The 19,539-nt window shown below is 41.6% G+C and overlaps 1 protein-coding gene and 2 long non-coding RNA genes across 3 annotated transcripts in view; 2 read left to right on the top strand and 1 right to left on the bottom strand.

The window, feature by feature from the left end:
• Nucleotides 1–19,539, top strand: part of LOC111263410 (uncharacterized) — a 48,683-nt gene that overhangs the window by 16,703 nt on the left and 12,441 nt on the right. The gene's annotated exons all lie outside the window — the stretch shown is intronic.
• Nucleotides 761–9,881, top strand: LOC111263409 (uncharacterized). The gene is made up of 2 exons (XR_002682209.2): nt 761–1,009; nt 9,179–9,881. It is a non-coding gene; the product is annotated as an uncharacterized LOC111263409 (long non-coding RNA).
• LOC111263411 (uncharacterized) overlaps nt 12,979–19,539 on the bottom strand; it is a 13,574-nt gene continuing 7,013 nt past the window's right edge. The window contains exon 3 of the long non-coding RNA XR_002682211.2: nt 12,979–15,024. This is a non-coding gene — a long non-coding RNA (uncharacterized LOC111263411). The remainder of the gene's footprint in view (nt 15,025–19,539) is intronic.

The raw sequence follows: 19,539 nt of genomic DNA, 5'->3' as shown, positions 1-19,539 counted from the left end.
ATCGGCCTTAGTGAAGCTGCCTCGAAATGGCCTTACACAGTTTTCTAAACTGTGTTACACCTCCAGTTATCAGAGTTATGATTATTGCTCCACTGCCCCTAAACGTTCGAAATATAAGTCGTCCATATGAGACGCTCTAATTAAATCGAGTAACCCATTCTTATCATACAAACCGCAGGATATGGTAAGGATGATGATAAACAGTTAACCTCAATCCGTCGCACTCGTCATAGTATTAAACAAGGCATAGCGTCTCTCACTGTATCGCTTAATGCCATCAGCGACACACGTCGTGCGCGTGGAAATTTTCATTGCCAATGACTCCAATGTAATTTACATAGTGCAATAAGCTAAAATGGATCGACATCTGTACTTTGATCCGATTGTACCTGTTTGTCCATATTTAATGGTCGTTCTATGACGAAAAATAGTTTATTTATTGCCCAACTGCCTTACGACGTATAACTGGGTGAACACGATGAACCGTCGTAGGACACTACGATTAACTGGACAACCGAATCAGCCGCAGGCTTACGGCTAGATGCTCCTCCATGTGAGCCTGTAATATTTACGCTAAAGGCAAGGGTAAAGCAAACACTAGCCGATAGTTGTCGGCGGGTTTCAGTGTCTGCAAACTAGACCGATCCAGCTTTAGTTTCAATGAGGTCACCAACAACCATCATTATCATGATTATGACTAAAGCCACCTAGCGACACCCAATTTCTGGGTACCGCTGTACTAAGATAGCATCGTAGAAAGGAGCATCCATTTTGCGTCGATGTAATGTTCCAAACACGGCTGGTGCCCACCGTATGCTTTTGTGTAACTGGCAATCTATGTGCTTCAGCTGTGCTATGGCGTCGATTAAGGCTGAAAGAGAAGTTTGTCAAAACGACCCATAATTATCTCTCAATCCCAGGCTGCCATTTGACTGTTATTCAGACATTTCACAAACAAGTAAACATGAGAAAAAAGAATCTATAGTAGCCATTGGATTTTCGTGTACAGGTACGTTAGCATATGCTATACCTTTACGATCCAAGTTTTAGATCACTGTTAGCATTAGGAAGTGAAAGGTGGATTTTCCTTATGTTTTCCTCCTGGATGTTGTTATTCAATGAACGAACCAGGGATTTCGCAGTCTGTCACTGCATTGCCAATGATGAATATCTATTGAGTAATTACTCAAGCAGATATGAAACGTTCAAAATAAATAACTAATGAAAAATCTGTGTTTGCTCTCGACCATCAACATGGGATCTTCTTTATCACTATGTAAAACAAATGGCTAAGTAAGTTTTGAAGGCATTCCCTTACTTTGTATGATGAATGATAAATGTGATCAGTTATTATTATAAGTGAGAGACAAGAATCAGTCGAATTATCGTATCGAATTATCTGTTAGCTGTCTTTCTAATTTTTACTGGCTTTTTGATGAACCCTTTATTGGCTGGATGCCCTGACCCAAAACCACGTAGCGTGCGTCTTGCCACACGAGACAACGTTTCCCACGTTACGGTCCAGCCACTTCATATTCCTGCATTTCTCTCAACCTATGAATGAAAGAAGAATAATAATACACGGCCAAACGCCCAGCCCTATGATCGCTGTATTGATTCGACTTGACGAAATAATGTACTTTATCTACTTTTTGTGTTTTCTTTTTGCTGGCCAGTAGCATACCCTTCCCCCTTGCCTTCCGGGATTGTTTCGCTCGGCCGAGTTTATATTGTGCCTCTACAGCTTCTACAGAGGTTCCATTGGACACATGTAAATGTATTCGCGCTGAAACAGTCTAGGACTCCCTGCCTTCTTGATATGTATCGATGTGCCCAAAACTAAGTAACCCCCTATCACTTATTACTGATGAACTTGAAACGAAAATCGACAGTGTGCATTGCTTAAATTAGCTAAGAGCCCTGCTTCATTGAAGACTAAGCATTGCAGGACTCATATTTCTATATAAATCCTATTTGATCCCACAGGCCGAGCTTTACGCTCAATATCTCCGCTAAGTATCGCCTCAACAACCGTTTGGCCATCGGCACAAAGTAGAGTCGCTTTGTGTATGCCCGATAGAGGCAAAGGAGAAAGAGACCGCAGCACGACTTGACGTCACGTGCTTGCGGGTACGATGGGTCCCCAACATGCAAATAGTTAATAACGCAATTGCTCGATTTCGTTTTTAATTGATAATCTAAACATTCTGGCGTATATAGTTGTATATTTAATTCTGTTCCGAAAAAGAAAGCATTACGTCACTAATATTCAGGGGTATCTTTTGCTGCATCGAGTTAGCTAAGCATCAGTAATTGAAGTCATCGTGCTGGCTTCGCTGTCGTTACCGTTTAACTCAGGGTGCTTTCAGCATATTCCCTAGGGCTTAATTGTTTTGCTACACATGCGCTTACTATCAACAGCTATACACGATCCGGTTTACGTATAATAATATCATGAACGCATGTTTACTTCATTTCTTATTCAGTATGATTTTGCATTTCGTATATCAAAGCAGAAGGCTGAAACTAAAGAAACGAATATAAATCAAGCAGCGGAAACGAACAGCAGATGCCAGCAGAGCAAACGCTATGCTTGCCAAGCGTGAAAACGGCGCTTCTGTCCGCTGACCGAACGACATCGGAGGCGGCGGGCATGACGGGGAGCCGACACAAACAAAAACTGTGTTAGACCGATTCACGGAACTTAAAATCCAAAAAATCGTCTCTAAATTTGATACCGTTACCGTCGTACCATCAATTGCACAGAGGAGCAACTAACCGACTATCAGACCCGTTTAACCACGATTATCGTTAGATTTGGACAACATCTTCATTAGCAGATTGCGGAGCTTTTCCGGTAGCATTTGGTGCGAACCGCCGTTGTCATAGGCACAAATATGCCGCATTTGAATCAGATATGTAGCTGATCTGTCTGAGGATGCACTGAAACACGTAATGCGATCGGGAAGTGCCGTGTCAATTTTCCATTTTTATCCAAGTTTCATGTCCAAAGCGACTTGTGTATGCGCAGTTATGAACCTATCGAAATGCCCCTAAACGAAGGAACTGAAGGAAAATGGAGAGGCGAAAAAAACAACAGCAGTAGCAGTGGTGGCAATAGATGACGCGAGCGAAAATTTCCCGGTGGGATTACGTAAAGTATATAAACTTATAGCAAGTGCAAATAACGGCTGAAGGTGAGCGACGGTTATACGGAGCTTTTCACCGTTATTTGTGTGACCGTCTAATACGCACTAATTCCTGATTATTGGAACGATAGGTTGTTTCTCATAGAAGTTACACTGGCACAGTCGGTTTCTTTTTGCCACATTTTGAGCTCGTCCATGGTGTCGCAACCATGTTACAGCTAAATGAACATCATAATATCCGCCTCGAATGCACCCAACAGACCAGAGTTCGACAAGTTCCTTTTCATACCTGGCATGCATCCACGATATACAGAGATCGTCAAGAGTAGAACATGTGTAACTTCAAGTTCGACATGGCCGAAGCAAATGCTCTAGTAAGATGTTATTACATTTGCCACTATATATATGTATTATACAGGCATACACATGATGTATATCGTACAGTATACCGTTCAAGATCCTGTCCCCAATAGGATAGGCCCAATCAGCGGTAAGAAATATTAGCAAGCCATAACTCGGGCTGCAGCAGTATCGGTCCTATTATATAGATAGATCTAAATAAGACGTGGCAAAAAACGAGCTGACCCTGTCTATTACTTTAGCAAATAACCAGATTAAAGCTGGTGAGTGCAATGTTATGTTATAGATCGAATAGCTGATGATCTGAAGCACTCGTATTGCCAGAGCGGGCGATGCTTGTATCGTTCATTTATTCATTTATTGTGTTAATATCATTCCGGAGGATTACCGGCCGTCGTCAAACAACAATCAGTTACGGTAGCGGAAACCAGCAGTCTGTCCTTTTTGTTGTCGGCAGCAGAGACGGCACAAGCAGCTTTTCCAACAAATGGCAACATGAAAAAAATTTTTAAAAAGCTAGGTACATAGATATTCATATAATTAAGAATGCACGAAGTAAAACGATGCTGTGATAAAAAAGAGAAATAAGATAACCGATTTTACGTCCGACACCGCAGGCGACGATTATATGCCCCGACGAAAACGACGCAATAGACGAAGTGCTCACAATAACAGCTGACAATGCAACAGCCAATGGACAGTCAGCTGAAGCTATCTGCTGACATCGTGTTATGATAACGGTAGCGCCATTATCCTGCGATTACGTATAGACGGGCGAAAACCAAGAGCATACTAGCGAACGCTGTTGATTTGGTAGAGGCAGCAAAAGCTATCCAACTATATATCGGCTTACTGCTATTGTGTGTGGGTGTGTCTGCTTGTTTACAAACATCCCGTCGTCGTGATCCCCTTTTATGTACACATTTTATAAGCGGCAATTACGGCAAAAAAAGGTTTCGTCCTTTTTTGCTTGATTGCTGAGCGCCACTTATCAGCGTCGCTTCCAGTCGAACATTGACATGCTTTGCCTATGCCATACCAGCAAAAAATAGAAATTTCCAATTATTAATCATTATCCTTACATTGGAATGGTTGCGTGGGCCTTATATAGTAGAAGTTGAAAATCCACTGCATACTGCTTAGTTGGAGCTTTCTGGATCTTCTAATCCTCTCTATCAGGATCTGAGTAGCAGGGCCGAACGATCTGATACAATAAGGATAAATTAGATCGTATTCCCCAATCTATGCTTACACCCAGTGACGACAAAGTCAAATAAAGATGTCGTGGTTAAAGTGACAACGTTGATCATGATAATCGTATAACAAATGTAGGCTATAATAATTATATTTATGCCTATCGTAAAAGAAACTTAGGCCTGCGCTAACGGCAACGTTGCGTCAAGAGATTTTAAGAGTGCATAGCAACAATCAAATACACCTTCGCACTAACGGCGACGTTGTATCATATATACTATAGTAAACTATTACAAGCCATTACAATCGTCATCAATTTTGATTGTCGTTTTCCATTACTCTTAGTTCCGTTCCCGTCCCAAATGTCTTCCTATACCGGCAAGATTTCAAAAATTCCGCCATTTTTCAATGATTAAATATCATCCATTATATTTATACGGAAACACCTTAAACAACTATGGACTGCTTCACGTTTTATAGCATGACCTGAACTATTGCATTTCATCTGTAAAAGGCAATAACTGGTTACTAACTTGGGCTTTGTTAGTTGACCCACAACGCTTTACCAATTTAAAGAGCGAATCTTCAATAATTCGCAAAAAGACTTCGAAGCTGTTTCATAGTTTCAGGGTTTTGGGGGTCTTTGCGGGTTTAAGCTGAAGATAATGTTACTATTAATACGCACGAAGACGTGTCCTTGTTTTTTAGAGGCCCCTATCACATTTACTATTCAAGAAGTCGCTGAAACTGATCGGAATTAGATCAACGCCTGCTCACAAATTTGCTGTCGTCTGGCCCTCGCTTTTCGCTTCATGGATTCGATCCGAAGTCATGGTGACAATAGGGTTCTCCGCTTATGCACGACGGCTATACACTTCTTCACAACGAATAAATACAACAGATATCTGTCTGTAGTCGACCCACTAACCACAATTAACCTACGACTATAGTGGTCTGCTCCGGAGATAACTTTCACACATGCTGACAAGACAAAAAGAAAGAAAGAGGGTAAGAAAAAAGATAATATATATATATATATATGAAAAGAGAGATAGAGAGGGGTGCTTGAAAAAGACTGACCCGAATCACCAACTCAACGTTATCAATCCCTATGACCATAACTAGGATTGGTGCACGTTAGAGAGAAGTGCAACGAATGAATATGGAAGTTATCCCATCGAATGCGAACTACCGCTCTGCCGTTATGGAAATCGAAGAATAAGCCCCCCGTTTTTTTCTCGTTTCTATGTGAAAAGGGTCTCACTCCTAAGGAACAATTTTTTGTAAAATACTGTAGCTCTCTCTCATCAAGTGTGCTCATCGTATTCACGCTAAACGGTTATTAACCTTCCTTTGGATCGAAATAACATATCTGGTTATAGTGACACGGCTACACGATCCATTCATCAGGAAATTGTATAGGATGAATGATACAACGGCGAAGATAGATCACCTTCTCTCACTTGTTGGAACGTTTAGCCTTGCTGGGAACAGATACTGTACCAATGAAACGCGGGAAACGTTCTACGAACATGGGCATTACGCCGCTGCAGTACAAAAGTTCTTACATAATTGTCATAGTTACTATGGAACGCGCGTTATACGCAGGAACGCGCAGGGTACCTATCGCCTAATTTCCTGTTCTAATCTACACCTATACATTAAAGAAATCATCTCGATGGAAAATACTCTGTCACTCTGAACTATAACCGTTAGGGTTAGAGAGAGTTATCGAATCGACCACCATTCGAGAGTGAGGTGGCTTCTAGTCTAGCTGTTCTGTGAAACTTTTCTAAAGGACGCAATCTAAATACAATGCCATAGATGATAGGAATCGTTTTGAAAACGGCTATAACATTAGCCAGCCAAACGTCTGCCTTAACGCTAAATGCAGACAATGTCTGAGCATATACTGGTTAAGTTGTTACGGTCAAGTTAAGTAAAAATAATTCATGCTTACGCTCAACTGATTACAAACAGAAACATATGGAGAATAAGCAACGCTGTTACAAGTCGCGACTAGCTCTAGTTTACTCAGATAGCACGCCTTTCTTTACAGAGCGTGCTATGTTAGCATGACGATACCCATTTTTGCGTTGCTATTTACTAATTATTACCACGCTTGGCGTATATACATATCTATATATGAAATGTAGCGGAAACGTTCAGCACGCTCCTCTCTGCATGGACACGTAACGGCTACTCATAATGATAAAGTCCAGCGATTTTTTGTTGGTGTATGTTTCTGCACGCGATCCCGGTGGGCTGGGTACACACGTTTAAAGCACATGCTAAAGCTGTCATTCGATACTGAAATAAACGCTACTATATGCAATATATAATTCGTCGCGTAAGTTATCACGGAGTGCTGGTTTTAGAGCAACAGCAATGGTGTACCGTCTTCCAACATTGTATTCGAAGCAACGAAGTAAACCACGACGATCGAAGACCCTTCCCTTCATTTTCCTTCTGTTACTGATATTTAACTGCTCCAGCAACATCATCAAATCTGAATGAAGGCGACAATAGCACTTGCAAAGACTCCTAATAATATATTCTACAAGACTGTCTCGGGCACGAGTCACTATCGTTCTAGCCAGGAACTATCTGGGGTTAGCAAAGAACGAAACTGCCCGCTCGGCCTCGTCGTCCAACAGCACCTTAACGACTATAGATGCCTTTGGATGCTGTCAGCGGCAGGTTGATCCTCCAGTAACAACGACAATTATGCTGCATCTTTTCCATCCATCTTCGGCCCTTCATTTTCTTGTTAGGGTAGCTTCGGTCTGTCTATATATAAGTATACATTCTCACCTTATTTTTTGGTTATCGCTATCCAGCATATGACCGTTTGTCATCATTATCTTCCATTCGTATCCAGTGACCTGTAGTAGCGATTCCCGGGCAAGAATGCCTTGAGGTATGCGAATGTATGTATTATATCCATATGAAAGCGCTGCGATGAATGGCAAATTCTAAAAATGAGCCTTAAAGAGTAGGACCTTAACTACCACTGGCCACAAATGAAAAAAGATGGGCAAAGATCAGAGAAAGGAAACGTGTGTGCTAGTGAACTCTCCGTTAATGCTACCGCTGAGGTGCGCCTGCTATTCAACTACCAGTGCAATAATAGTGACACTTATAATGATCTCGATTGGAGACTAGTCGTTATTACTTCTGTGATTGCACTTTTGTGTTGACGCTACCACTGCATAGTTAGATATAGGATATATATATATATAGATACAAGCGTATAGACACCCAACGAAGCGCACATTTACCACAGCCTGTTAGTAGTGATATGAACAGCGACACTCGTTCCTTCGCATCTAACTATACATGTCTATATGGGCTTGTTTCGGCCCAGCTAACGGAAGATGTAAGGAAACTGCTGGACAGTCCGGACCGGAAGTAGAAAACGTTCACACGTGACTGTTTAATAGTGGCTGTGAAGTTGTTACACTACAAGTCACTTTTTTCGGCTATTTTTCTAAACAAGGGCGGAGACAATTCGCTACGAATGGAAAATAGGGAAATTTCGCCATATGTTATCCATTTACTCCATTTGTACATTATCCGTTTGGGCCCCGGGGACATCAATGTTCGACAGTACAAATCATATAAACCCTTGGTCGCACGGACAGGCGTCCTACGAGAGGCATAGGCTTAAACTAAGACGGGTCTACTATAACCCCGATGACGTGCTCGAGCAGCTGAGTGTGCCGTAATCCATGTAACGTTAACATGCTAGTTAACATGGCGCCAGCATGCGACGCGTAAATAGGGCAACAGGGTAAAGTGTTTGTTCTGTCGCGTTAATACGAGTGCGGCAAGACAAGATTGTTATGAGACTTACAAATAATAGAAATGCCCCTTACAGGTGTGAATAGCAACAAAAACGCAATGAATAAAGCCTGCAGTCAAGCGATAGGTGCTGCTATTACTCATCACTGACACTCATTGATGTAATCATGACATGGTCAATTTTTTATGAAAGAAATTTAATCAACAGAAAAATATATACAAAAAGCTCACACCTTGTATAAACAGCGCATAAAGGTCGAGCATTGCTTGGTAGACAAATGTTACAGTCAAACAAAAAACAAGACAAAAAGTGCCTCACTTATTGCCAGTCACAGAATTAAGCTTAAAATATCAGCTCGACATACGCTGAAGCCTTACTTTGTGATATAACATTCAAAATAGAGTGGGTGTGCTTGGCAATTATGTTTTTGCAATGTAACCATCGGTAACGACTGTATGACGCTGCAGAAAGGTCGGTGTTATTTCAAGTATCAGTTTTTATTAATGTTATTACAACTGATCCATTGCTCAAGGAGTAATCACAAGAACAATGATTCTTTTATACTTTACTGCACATTCATGGCCGCCTACAGATACAACAAGTAGCCGTGTCCACTCGCGGAAGCTCTGCGGGTATTTTTTCCGTTAAATCCTTTGACCTTGCTTTTCAGTTCATCGCGCCGCATCACTCGTCTCACATCGAATCACAGTATAGACGTTGAACAATCATCATAGCTTCAGCTGCAGTCGCTAACGAAGCAGTTGCCTCCAGCGACGAGAATGTCGCTCATTCTCTACCATTCGATGAAAGCAGGCAATGTTTTATACCCATAGAATGCACCAAAACAAATATGCAAACGACCTTCATCCTTCCCAGCAGTAAGGATATAGCGCGTGGAAATCGATCATTTGGTCAATCATCTGATTGACTTACCAGTCCGATTTTAACCCTAGGTAAGCCTGCACATGCTCCGTTGACGACGTCGTGAACGCTCAGTCAACATTCTCGGATTTTCGGATGCGCCCCGTTCTGTGACGCGTAGATCGTGTTATAGTTGTTATTAAGAATAGGCGAAAACAGTCATTACCCACGCCAACAAATACGTACCTATCAGCCAACAAGATTGGGAATTGTTTTCTATATCTTCGTTGCGGAACGTGAAGTAAGATGATGACGCTTCGGCGTTAATCAGTTAAACGAATGAAGATTAAAAATTGGAATGTTAGCCAACACATCACACAACGAAGACAAAGGTCTTCATCAGCTAAATTTTTTGCAAATGATTTGAACGTCTAGACTAGTGGGAATATTTGTTCACATTACAACGTAATCAGGACAAAAGTAACAATAAAACTTCTAATAGTCTAGTATTAGCAGTTGCTTCGTTAATTTCTTCTGACCTTTATCAATACATAAGTGTTGAATCCATGTATGTGAATCTACATTCTCTGTACGCGATTTTCACATTGAACTTTCAATACTTATACGCGGTTTTGGCGATCATTGAAGAAAATATTATCGAGTTTAACCGAAAAGCACCGCTTCTCTACTGCTGACAACAGAATGGGGTCTATCTGCAGTGAAGCTTCGTGAAGATCGCCACTTTTAAAGCGACCTGGTAAAAAGGTTTATAAGGCTAAATTATGTTTTTTCTGTTGCGTTCAACAACAAAGGACGCCTCAACGCAGATCGTAATTATTAAATTGAGCAATTTTTCTGTAAATTTCTGCTCATATACCTCAATCTCGAACAGGGACCCGCACAAAGTAAAGTGACTTTGCTTCGGGCAGAAGCCCAGAAAAGCTCTTCATCGGTTTGTTAACGTAAAATCTTCTATCAGCTAAATTAAATTACAGTTTCTTTTGAAGGGAATGCCCAGTGCAAGTTTTGTTGGTACAACAAGTTGCTCTTATGTGCCTATAGTTATCGATATTCTGACTCGAGTTATCGAAATATTCGTTTACTGGGTAAAAACAATAGCGAGACTGCCAAATAAGCCATTTGATTTAAGCATGACTTGAATACAGACTGGGCGAATAAACAGCATATAATCAAGCAAAACAATAAAGCTTACCTGTACTAGCAGTTCGGTGCGTAACAATAGCCCGACTGACCGAACAGTCGAGTCTTTTTTTTTCTCAGATGAGAATCTAAAAACAGTTGCTACCACACGAAATTTGCGTTAGCGGGTTACGTTTATGAGCCAAGGGTTATCAGCCGACTGCGGCATTCCTAACAAGCCAATCGGGCAAGAGATCGTCGATGATAATTAACATAGCATGTTTATATACGGCCTTCTTAGACAGCTTCTATGATTTATATAGGGATATGTGGTGATATGAAATCTCCTATATTTTGAGTCGACATCACAGCGTTCATCTATAGTATGTTGTTATACTTAAGTAGCAATGTATAATTGTTACAAGCGAACTGGATAATTTTTGAAACTGAATAATTATTCAACTAGGCATCGCTAGCAGACAGAACTTTCTGAGTGGATACCCCAGCTTTCTAGAGAACTTTAGAAACTGGTCAGGTTTTTGTGTCTGTGAATTCATCGAAAATGGGTGGGGGAACATTAGGAGAAGGAGACCTTCGGCAAAGGAGCGGCGGTGATGGATCATTTCAAGAATGGAGCTTCGGGACCTAAGAAGTGAGAACACACTGTCGCAATCAAGGGAATGTCTCATGAAAACGAAGCTTGGAATGTAGAACTTTAGCTTTATGTATAACCTGTTAGAAACATCTAAGCTAAGCACCGAAAACGCAAAAACTGGGTAAAAATGAGCCGCCCATATATTGACTCTAGGCTCGAGAGATGTGTGCAGTGTATTGCACAAGCCATTTACGAAACTTTGATCAATAAACATGTCTACACCAAACGGTCGCCACAGATAAGGCATAATTCAATGTTTAGAGCGAATAGTGTGATCCTAAATCCATGTCGAATAAGCTGTAGTGATCATAATATGCATTTACCACTATGAAATACTTGCTGAGAATTAAGAAATGATTGCGGTTTGCTATCTCGAGTGGCATACCATTAGCACGCAGTCTCTCGACTACGTCTCGGATTTAGCAGAGGAATATCCGATGCTGACTTCAGCCCGCCTATTCTAGGTACATGCAAGTGCGAGGCTTCCCCATGCCTTCCACATGCGAGCATTTCCATGCTCGTACTGGTGGGCAAGCGTATCTTACTGTCGATTTACTTCGATACAGTTCTAGATAGACAAATTGCATATGCTAATACGAATGGTACCTATATGGCTCCTACGAGCGGTACCCTTCTTACACCTATCAAAAAACTATCCCCAATAGCATAGCCTCCAATATAGCCCAACTAGCTGAAAGTTTATTCAATTGCAAAGTCTACTGGGTTCGTTCGCAGCAACCTAACAAACGTAACCGATGTACACATATAACCATTTTTGTTAGAGACATTTGACAAGCGTCTAATTTGAATATGGAGACATCAGTTACGATATAGATAATATCAGGTCAATCTCCCTTACGTTTGCCAATGCCACGTAATAATAATAATAATAACCATATTCTTGTCAATCGATTGTGAGAGCCAGCATCGTCTTATGCATGCTGAAATAATTTTGAAGCCGTTTTAATAACGACGATGACATGGAAAAAGCCACAGGAAATCGCGTAAATGGACGACGAGCAAGCCAACGAAAGTCAGGTCCAACTCAAAGTCAGGCCAAATCAGGCAGACAGGCGCACGCAGATCCGCAACTTATTCCGTCAGATGACTACACATAGGACTGTCAGTGAGACCCGAATGATGACCACCTACTAGTCGCAGTCGTCCATCTTTATTTGTTATATAAATGGTTACGTATATGGTCTCGTGATTAATTGAGTTTGTGCCTAAAAGGATACAACTATCAAATTTTTACACAAGGCTGAGAGTCTGTGAAGAAAATGCGAGAGAGAGAGAAGAGATGTGATCACTTGTAAAAATCACTTCTGCCAATACTATTGGGAAAACAAATGTTAATATAGAGAATGGACGGATAAGATGGATCGCTAGTTATGGCTTGCCGGCCCTTTTCTTATTTATCACCCGAGATAAAGAAGGACAATAACTATGAACACCCTTCGGTTTCTACAGAATTTTCATAGTCAATTATATAATATTGCATAGGCCAAAAATGACTGACGAATTGATCGTTTTCATAAAAGTAACAAACAAGCCTTAACGATTAAAACGATTGTTTTTGTTGAATTTACCATTAGCGTAGGTTCGGACTGCCTATGTAGAGGAATTATATTGTAATTAGGTAAAAATTACTTGTATTCTTTATATGTTTGATGACAACGGTCGTTTGAAAACAGATCTTTTCTACTATCTAGGTTAGGTTTTCGAACTGCAAAGATTGAAAATGAAATTTGTTTCTGTTCCCTGCTATTTTTATTTCATTTTCCCCTGTATACGTGCGCAAACAAACTCATCCCTAATAAAATAAGTGGTAAGATTTATTCAAGTTTTCAGAGAATTCTAATTCTACCAAACAGTTTCTGCGAAGCTTCTATCTCGCTAGTTTCCTGGCAAGATACCATGTGTTCGAACTACACGGATCTTGGATCGGGACGACTCTCGTCAATCGTTGGAGTACTCTTACTTTTGCCGCTATCCACTTTAGCATGGCGCCACTGTGCGTTCAGAACCACTATTTAACGCTCGTAATACCGGCTGTTGTTCCTGCTGTTGTTCCTGCTATTGTGTCAATAAACCGAATAGCGGTTGGCCACAGTCGGTAGGCCTCAATCTACCATGTACATTTTTTAACCTTATATTTGATTCAACATGAATACCGCCTTATTACCCTTCAGTCGTTTCACATGGTCCTGCCTCATCTGCGGCTATGGCACACTCCGCCATGGTAATACGCGCACTGTTGTTCAATTTAGCTGTGAGGCCTCCTATAGTATGTCAATTGGGAAAACGTTCTGTTCGTGTTCTCGGAACGATGCGCCGGGAGATTCCTGATAATTCCTGCTCCATGCAACACCTATCGAGTCAACTCGATAATGATTACTATGATCACGTAGCGTAGAGGAGTCCAAGATCATTTCAGACATAATTCATCCAACGTATACTGCGTTCACAATGCCAGCGCTCTCATGGACCGAAGTGGATTGAACTCGCTACAAATGCTTCGTTGAGGTTAAGCGAGACTGATGCTGGTTCTGCTAGCTATATAAACTCGAATTCTCTAGGTAGCTTCGCATCTTATGGAATCATTTATGCGCGCGATACGTGATCGTCTATTCAGACGCCAAAATAAATCGTCCGGATTCGCTCCTTTAGGAAAAGCATTATATTATATAGTACTAATATAATGTATGATCTCTTTCGTGTGCTATGTGATTTCATCGTCTTCTAATTCGACCATTCATGTTTAGCCAATCAAAAGTCGTATGAAACAGCCGAGTACAAAGCAATCACATATGTAAAATAGTTTCTTGTAGATTCCGTATTCAGATTCTCTGAAAAAGATGTAATTGGTCAGAACACTGAACTGACAATAACAGCGAACACTCAGTGCATGGGTATTAGATGTGAATCAACAGGAACTTTCTCAGAAGTATTTTTATCTCCATTATTATGCCATATTGTGGTTAATTCTGATTTGTTGGCTAATGTTCTTAACGTCTTACCACACAGAGCTATAAACAGAGTGCGAATGCATTTTCCGAGGTGGCTCGTGTTTCCCTAGCTATATGAAGAACTTCATATTGAGAATTGGTTGAGTAGGTTTCTGCGGGCGATTTCCTCAATACGCAGTGATCCACAGGCGCTGACCTAAGTGGCAAGAACTTTTACTCTCATAGCTTACAGAACAATGGCTTACCGAAGGTGAAGTTGAAGGGCTGCTGTTAGATCTGATTTTCATTTATTATTCGATCTATGGCAGGCCCACTTAACCCAGCTGGCTTCCACATGGGTCTACTGACAACCGCAGAGGAGTACACTTCCGGAGGCCCCAATTGTCTCCCTGCCCAACTATCTGACGAGTCACGCACACATCTGCTGACGGTATGGTATCCTGATTGACTCAACAACGCTCACTCATTTGTTAGCAATAGGAAAATAGAGAAGATCGGTCCATTCGTATCGTTATTTTTTTTTCGTCCAGCAACGGACAGAGCCAGCCGTGCGGACGATCCATAAGCTACCCCTTGTTCTTATCGCCTTATATCCAAACTATTAGCCGACTCACAATAAAGACAGCAAACAAAAATGAAAAGCAAAAGCAACGGCAAAAACCATTAAAGCAAACCCAATGAGGCTACCAAAAGCAGTATGAATCTATTTCGATGTTTACTGCTTATAGTCATCTCGGAACTTGAATCACTAGCTCCTTCGTTACTCGTCCCTGCTTCGTGTCACTTCAACGCGAACGAGCCAAACTCTTAATCAGTAACCTCCCAGGACATTCGCGACATGCATACTTTTTTTCCAAAGACGCCGACAGCAGCCATATCGCTAAGCGGAAGCTGGAAAAACAACCAAAAGTAGATTTTCACCTTTAGGATTGTACATTGCAGAACGACACAAAGACAAATCGATTTTGTCCTGTAAGAATTCTCTTTACTACGTCGACTTTATTCTGTTTAAACATTTCGTTTGACGACGCCATACGAGTTAAACAGCTCGTATCGTTTCCAATAATCGCGTAATAAACAAATAATATAATAATAATAATAAACAAATGGCTATTCCAACACCACGCAAACCGCTGTGTAAAACAGAGTGATTTGATAAAAACTATCCCGAAATAACATAAACATTAATCAACACATAGATACGAACGCATCACCACAAAGGAACTCGCTAGAGGGGTATATATATATCATAGATCTATTGTACAAAGCCGTAAACGTTCGTATCTCTAGCATATAGCCTAGATTAATTGCAACTGATGAATTGGCACGTTAAGAGCTAATTTGGGTGGAATGGTAACCTGTTATTTGTACCGATACGACCATGTACGAGTATATGCAGAACCTGCCTGTAATCCTATGATAACTCACTTAGTAAGCCTCAACGCTCGGCGAGCGTTGCGCTACGCTGGGTGTAAAGGCGGGCATTGGCATTATGAGCGAGCATGCTATGGCGATGGTTTAAGGTACAAGCCTCATCAGAAGCATAGGTTCCACTCTTAGAAATTCTGAAATGATTATTCGAAGTCGAACACTTTGCACATAAGTGAAATAGGCCACGCTGCGTCCAGTATATCTGTCCAGTTGTCTGGTCAAGCCATCGTACATTTTTGTAGTGCTACTTTAGCAACATATGGCCGGCCAGATGTCACGTCCTTTTATAGACGTTTTTGTTCGATTGCAGTGCCACCGGAAGCGCCAGCGGATACTATTAACTTTCACGCGATCTGGGCCTGGTGTATTCGACGACCCAATCGTGACGACAACAGGCGGCTTTCCATGGTAACTGCAGTAGATAATCTCGTACAGCGCTGATGCTTGCAGATCGATATCTGGCGTTTGAGCAATGCGGATGGCTGTCGGCGAGATCAATCCTATCAGTCGTATTATTTTACGGCTCAATATACAGGTTAGGAGGACAAAAGTGATGACTGATAGGAGCTACCTACAGTGTCATTTGTCCGCATAAACAATCAACACCAGAAGCTAAAAAGGCTAACAAAGTTCGGCTACCTGCTCAACGAACGCTTTTAGTGTTAATGCTCCTCTAAATCAAGTAGTAAGATTGACCTCGGCGTACTTGAGTAAAAACAAGTGGTGGTGATTGAATCGCCTATTCCTATTTGTCTTTTAGTTTTTGTTTTGGTAGTCGCCACGATGTCGCTGCGATCTGTGATAAGTGTATCGTGGGACGAGCAAGCGATCCGAGCGCCTCGTTCATTGCTTTCGCCGAACCAGTTCGTACCAAAATACTTCAAACAAATACAGGCAGATATCGCACGAAATCACGAATAACAGCACCAAGGGTCGGACGTCATTGGGTTTTCAGAGCGATTTCTGTTGTCATTTACAATTTATCATACAATTTGCTATCTATCTAGTCCATTCGATGTATTCACCTCAAAGATCGACAAATGGATGGTGGATGGATACGGTTTAAGTAAAGTGAAGGTTTCTTCACTTCTGTGAAGTCCTGGTCCCGGGAACGCTTTCGAAACCCGCCTGAGCTATTGATTGCTTGGCTGGCTGCTAGAAATCATTGCCTGTGTTAACGAATAACGGCGCACTCAACGGCAACGTGTCAATAACTACCCATCATAACAACAATGTATTGATTTTTAATATCAAGATACTAGAGCTCGCTTACAATACATATGAGATTTTTGTCGTTTCATACGCGTTTTACCAAAAACCAGCTCATACTTCCAATAGATGCGTTTCGGCCTCATTGAAGATAGTTAGAGACGTTCGCTGTCCGGCCACCCGTCTTTGGCAGACTAGTGAAAAAAGTATGATCAATTCCACATTACAACCAAATCGTGTCGTGTTTGGGTGCCAAAAGAACTATTAAACTTTTGGCAAAATAAAACTATCTATCTTCAGTCTCTAATAGCCTGATGATTTTTCAGTCATGTTTCAATTATGCACGACTTAATAAATATTCAGGCAAAAAAAGACGTTCACGTCCTTCTACGAAGCAGATCATAGGTGTTACGCTATCGTAGTCAAGTAGTTACCTGTCGTAAAGTCAACGCGATAATTCAATTGTATGAATTTACACCGCGACACTGAGCTAATGTTAATTATCCATTTGTGCAGTAGGGAAACGTATATAAATTTAGTCCAATACAAGAAGCTAATATCTCGTATAGGGCGTAGCAACCGAATGGGGCCGGCGAAACTTTTTTCCACGTCCGATATGGCAAACGGAAGCAAAACAAGAGCGTATTCTTATAAGTTTGTACTCTTTTTCGTCTAATGTAAATAAACCAATCATCTGCTCCGGCCAGATCGTACAGTGTCACCACTGTATCTTACCCAGCCCTTAAGGGTCTGTTCTGTGTCCAACCATTGCAGTCCATTCGCGAGCCAGCTCTTGCGTGAGTATTGCCAGGCTCGCCTGAATAGCGTGCGTCCCTCCCGCCAGCATTAGCATCTTTATTTTGCCGACCACCAAGATTACAACCACAACTCTAATCCAATATTTTCCGACAAGAGGATTACTACTAGCGCTACTATTGCTTCAACAACAGCGGCTATGACAGCGACCTCAACGAATATCTCTCGCTGAACGCGTCTTTAAACGCGTCTGTGTACATCAACGCTGAATTACGCTCGACAAACTAATCCCTGCCTAGACTTCCTCTTTCTGTCGTCTCCGCCCGAAAAAACATCGCCGACAAATAACCGTCATTCGTTTGTTTGTCCAGTGGCGGCTCCCTGCTTCCAAGCTTTTTTTCTGTGTCTCCAGAATTTCCTATCTGTGTCCAGATTTGTGGCGACGGCTCGGATCGGAGAAAACAACGCAAAAACAGATCATACGAGGGTACATGATACGAACTAGTTTTATTTAGGGGTTGAAGAGAGGGGGCCGGACGACGAGCGAGCGTTACGAAGCAACAGCGGCAACTCGCCGCTGGGATGATCTGCTCGCTGGACCGCGATTCGTTGTAGCCGATCCCCCGTTCCACTAGGGCTGGATAGACAGAGTCCAACACGATCTGTCTTCCATTACTACAGCCATGTGACAACTAATTTTATACAACAATCTCACAATAGTACCCATAGCTTGGCAGCAGAAGCGACAGCAGCGGCGGATGTAGTCTACCATTTTTCCTGTACTCCTTACTTTATATTGCCACTACGTTTGGACTGTCTCTCGTTGTTTCTCACTGTATCATTCTAACTTATTACGATATTGTGAACTAGTTGTGATAACTTACAAGACAAAGCATCGTATTTTCATGAGAGTCACCGGTTAGAACACTGACCGGACCACGTGAGCAATAAAACATGCATTAACATACGGGATGGTGTACGTAAATGTATATGTATACAGTTACGTCTATGAAAAGGTCTAAAGTTACATTACTTTTCTAGTATACGATCCTGCTAACACGATTCATCGCATTGTTTACTGCCCCAGAGCTCTTATATTCCAAAGCCTGTCGTAGACGCTTCAGAACAGAAGCCTCAGAGACTTCAGCCAGCGAAGCTTATGCTTTTCAAACCCTTTAAGAAATATACGAGTACGTATGAGGAACGGTTAATTATTAGCTGCTTATTTTTTTTACCCCGTCCTTTCAACGGTAAAGGCAAAACTATTGCAAAGATAGAAACGCGGAAACATCGTGTACGTCACCTCACGGCCGACAGACAGTCAGACGAATCCATCAGCTGCCATCTTCATTACCTCACACTTCTCAATATGGTGGGATCGAAGTATACTGAGGTGTTGCGATCGCCGCCACCTAGCACGTCTGCCTCATCGTCGGCAGGAGCGTTAAACAGCCACAGACAGACAGACGCTTGTAATAGAATGGTTTAAGTAGTATGTATCAATAGCATCGCTATATTCAGTTGATTTTTCAATTAGCTACGGCATTTCTAGCGCTACTGGCGTATTTTCGACATGTCAGCTTCTGTGGCTGTATTTTGGACGCTTCTGCCTTCTTCAACATGTCGTCTTTCGGAGTCATTCACCAAAAGACCGCCATATGTGCGCCCTGATAGACATCGTTTGTGGGGTACCCCTAGCTGAGCAAGCGAATACTAGCATTACTATTCTGCTGACAGAAGGACTGATGTTGTCAATAGGAAATGTCATTTTTTTTCTGTAGTTGCTAACACTTGTTTCTGCTTGGCTACTTTGCAAAGCGTGTGTTGTTTATATGTTATTATTAAGCTCTCGATCTTTCCACGTTTCTAACAGCGTCCATATGGTTTGTAAACATCTGCATTTCAAGATCGCATTTTAATCCGTGCACTTCCCATTGTTTCACCTTGCCGTTCATTTATTCGCTGTAAGTTAGTCGTGTCAACAGCTGCAAGTCCACTATCAGCGTATAT

This window comes from Varroa jacobsoni, unplaced genomic scaffold, assembly GCF_002532875.2.
Source record: "Varroa jacobsoni isolate VJ856 unplaced genomic scaffold, vjacob_1.0 scaffold_763, whole genome shotgun sequence".
NCBI lineage: Eukaryota > Metazoa > Arthropoda > Arachnida > Mesostigmata > Varroidae > Varroa > Varroa jacobsoni.
Note: the sequence above shows the minus strand (reverse complement) of the source record. Positions and strands in the feature narration are given on the sequence as shown.